Raw genomic sequence first — 4313 nt, 5'->3', positions numbered from 1 at the left:
GGACCTGCAGGACTACTGAGGGAATAAGTGGCTGCTGCCTGGCTGGTGGGCTGCCAGGACTGATCGGCTGCCAGGACTGGCCAGTCAGCTGAGTGGCACTCCCACTGTGGGAGCGCACTGACCACCAGGGGCCAGCTCCTGTGTTGAGCTTCTTCCCCCTGGTGGTCAGTGCATGTCATAGCGACTGGTCAACCAGTCATTCTGGTTGTTCGGGTCGTTCAGTCACTTAGGCTTTTATATATATAGACTAGAAGCCTGATGCACCGTGCAAGAGTAGGCCTTCACAGCTGTGGTGGCTGCCTGGATCCCTCCCTTGCAGCCCCAGCGGCTGCCTCGATCCCGCAGCTGCAGCCCTGGCTTTGCCTGGAAGGTCGTCCGGAAGGACGTCCGGTCTAATTAGCATATTACACTTTTATTATTATAGATAGATGTTGGGGACTGAAAGCAGGTTGTTGTCACTTTAATGCAGTTAATGAGGGGAAGGAGGAGAGTGATGAAGCATCAGAGGAGGACTTGTGTCAGATCACCCAAGGTCTTAAGGAGCGTGGACAGGAGGTTAGAATTTTTTTTATAAGTGTCATAGAAAGTCACTGAGGGTTTCAAGCAAGAGGGTAACATGCTTTTTAAAAGAAATTTATTATTGAAAGTATTACAGATGTCTCCTTTCTCCCCCATTCACTCCTTGTAGCCTGACCTCATCCCTCACCCCAGGCCTTCACCACACCATTGTCTGTATCCATTGGTTATGCATATACAGTGGGGCCTTGACTTACGAGTTTAATTCGTTCTGAGACCGAGCTCGTTATCTCAAATTACTTTGTCAACTCAATGCAAAAAATCAGCCAAGAGACAGCTGGTATCTCAAAAAACTCGTTAGTCGGGACACTCGTAAGTCAAGGCCCCACTGTATGCACATAACTTCGGTGGTTAATCTCTTCCCACCCACCCACATGTTTCTTAAAGTTTAGGCTATTGACTTGAGAGCTTTCTTTTATAATATTGGTGTTTACAGCTATAAATTTCCCTCTGAGTACTGATTTATATACATTCCATAAGTTTTGGTATATTGTGTTTTTGTTCTTATTAATTTCAAAGTAGCTTCTAATTTGTTTTGTGATTTCTTCTTTGACCCATTAGTTATTTAGTCATATGCTGTTTAATTTTCACATATTTGTTAATCCCCCAAGTTTCCTTCCATTATTGATTTCTATTTTAATTGCATTTTAATCAGAGAGATACCTTTTATGATTTCAAACTTTTTAAATATATTGAGGTTTGTTTTACGGCATAGTGTATGGTTTATCTCGGAGAATGTTCTATGTGTGCTATTGTTGAGTGGAGTGTTCTATAGATGATTGTTACATGTAGTTGGTTTACAGCATTGCTTAAGTCTCTGTTTTCTTTTTGATCATCTATTCATAATTGAAAGTGGGGGATTGAAGACTCACTCTGTTGTTGAATTCTTTATTTTTCCCTTGTCAGGTGCACATATTTTTATAATTGTCATGTATTCCTGATAGACTGACCTTTTTATTATTATGAAATATCTCTCATTATTACCAATAATATTTTTTCTTTTAAAGTCAATTTTGTCTGATATTAATATAGACAGTCCTTTAAGTGAAAAGTATTCTGTTTAATATAGACAGTCCAGTTCTTTTGTTACTGTTGTTTGTATGATGTATCTTTTTCCATCATTTACCTTCAACTTGTTCGTATCTTTGAATCTGAAGTAATGTGTTTTTTTAAAAATTCAATCTAACAGTCTTTGTCTTTGGATTATTTAATCCATTACACTTAGTGTTATTATTGATATGGTTAGAATTACATCTGCCCTTTTGTTTTTGTTTTCAATATGCCTCCTTAATTGTGTTCTTTTGTATTAGATACTTTCTATTGTAACATTTTATTTCTTTTAGAGACTTTTATGTTTGTTTATTTTGTTAATGGTTGCTCTAGGTTTACAATTATACATTTTAAGCTATCAGAATCGACCTCAAAGATACAATTATATTGGGTTTTAAATTACTGACGTAATTACCTTTACTGGCCCTCTTCAGTTTTTGTGTGGAGTTGAATGACTGTTTGGTGTCACTTTCACCCTGAAGAACTTCCTTTAGTATTTTGTACACTAGTAGAAAATTATCCCAATTTTTGTTTATCTTGGAATTTTTTTTCACCTTTATTTTTTTTAGATGTAATCACTTTTATTCAGATTATTGAAAGCAATAGAAGGGTAGATTTATACCTATCTTTCCAAGTTAAGACCTGAAACTATTGCCAAAAGTTCAAATAAACTCCTGCTGGAAGTACAAGGATAATCTCTATCACCTTAAACCAGCAATAAAGAAGTAAAATATAAATTTTTATTTAGAATTAAATACTTCAGTATCACAAACACGATATTAAACTTCAAGAAATTTATCGCTAATATGGAGTGAGCATTTATTTGCACAGTTACAAGATGCTGACAAACCCAGAGGAGGGGAGCAGGCCTGGAATTTGCAACCCAGTGCAGCAGTTGGTCACACCACCAGCACAAAGTGAGACACACAAAGGGAGGACAATCTGTAATGATCAGTGATAGCAAAGGTGAGGGGCGCAGGTGGTGCAGCTGCTACTTGTCCGCCTCAGAAGACTCAAATGTGCAGGCAGTGAAGCAAGCATTAGGTCTCTTGGGGACAAGGGGATGCTTCAGTATCATAATCTCAAAACCCCTAAAGCAGAGGGTATGGAGCAGAGTTGCTCTGTGATCATGGTTCTTTTGGAAGCAAATGAAGACATAGTCACATGCATCTGCTCCTCCACAAACTCCAGAAGAACTGTGAAGCTATCTTTGCTCCCCTCAGGCAGAGCACCGCCTGGGATCTCAATGTAGAGGCAACTGCTGCTCAGCACTGCCCTCCAGTTAATGTGTTTGACATCTGTAAGCCTGGTCTGGACATTGAGAATTCTTGGCTTCTTATTAGACGTTAGTTCCTCTGTTACATTCAGAGTAAAATTAATTAGCTGAAAAATTGTGATCCCTCTCTATTTCCTCACCTACCTGGGATCTTTAGGGGTGGGTGAGGAACATCAGAGCACCACTGAGGCCCTGGACCCAGGTTACTACAGCAGTTAAGGGAGACCCTGCAACTCTTGTGGCTGTGGCTGGCTGCCGCTGCTGTGCAGGCTGATGAGCAGCATGGTGAGGCTGGTGTGAACCATGGTCCTGGGTTTATTCCCCTTCTTCTCTCCAGTGAAGCAGTGGCTGTTGAGGACCCACTGCAGGGAGGATTTCACCATACGGCCGCTGGGGTCTGAAACCTTTATTTTGAAATGTAGTTTTGCTGGATACAATATTCTTGGTTGACAGTTTTGTACTGTCAGCACCTTGAATATGCCATCGTACTGCCTTCTGGCCTCCACTGTTTCTAATGAGAAGTCTGATCTTAATTATGTTGGGGTTCCCTTTTACATGATGAGTTGTTTTTCTCTTACTGCTTTCAGGAATTTTTCCATTTTCTTTGGAATTCAACTTTTGGGTTTTGATGTCTGGGTGTGGATCATTTAAGTTTATTTTACTTAAAGTTAGTTGAGTTTTTTTGTGTGTAAATTAATTTATCAAATTTGGGAAGTTTTTTAGCTATTATTTCTTTGAATATTTTTTCTGTTCCTTTCCCTCTCACCTCTCCTTCTGGTAGTTCTGTTACATGTATCCTGATTCATGTAATGGTGTCCCACATTTTTCTGAGGTTCTTTTCATTTTTATTATGTTTTTCTCAGCTCTTCAGATTGCATACTCTCTATTAATCTCTATTCAAATGCTGGGGTTCTTGTCCCAGCATCAAAAAGGGTTCAAGAATCTGGAAAATGGGCTGTACGTAGAGGACATAGGAATCCAGAGACTAATAAAGAATCTGGAGACGAGATATAATTTTGAAAGCCATTGGGGGTCAGAGGACCTCCAGCTAAAGGAATTGAAGACTCCCTCCTTGTCTAGGACCCTTGCTTTTATTAACACAATTTGTCCTACGGCAGGGTGGATATAATACACTTCAAAGGGTAAGGTTTCAAAGGGTACAGAAGCATTGTCAGTTTGGGGGAATTAGCCTACGGCTGTTCAGGTGTTTGGCCAGTAGGAGGCAATAACATGTAGATTAAGATGCCCTTTAACTGTCTGGCAGCCACAATCAGTTTCCTATTCAGGTTTGGGGAAATGCCTTTAGCCATTCCCAACAGGTGACTACATGTGTGACTCAACCCTGTTGAGTCCCCAAGTCTCATCAACCTTTTGATGAAACTCTTGAAATTATGACATGCTGGAATTGGTC

At 39.9% G+C, this 4313-nt stretch overlaps 1 pseudogene; it reads right to left on the bottom strand.

Annotated features, from left to right (window-relative positions):
- Window positions 1–2617: 2617 nt before the first annotated feature.
- Window positions 2618–3285, bottom strand: LOC102245479 (annotated as a pseudogene).
- Between the last annotated feature and the right edge of the window lie 1028 nt (window positions 3286–4313).

Source organism: Myotis brandtii, unplaced genomic scaffold (assembly GCF_000412655.1).
Source record: "Myotis brandtii unplaced genomic scaffold, ASM41265v1 scaffold670, whole genome shotgun sequence".
Classification (NCBI taxonomy): Eukaryota; Metazoa; Chordata; class Mammalia; order Chiroptera; family Vespertilionidae; genus Myotis; species Myotis brandtii.
This window is presented reverse-complemented; position numbering and strand designations above follow the sequence as displayed.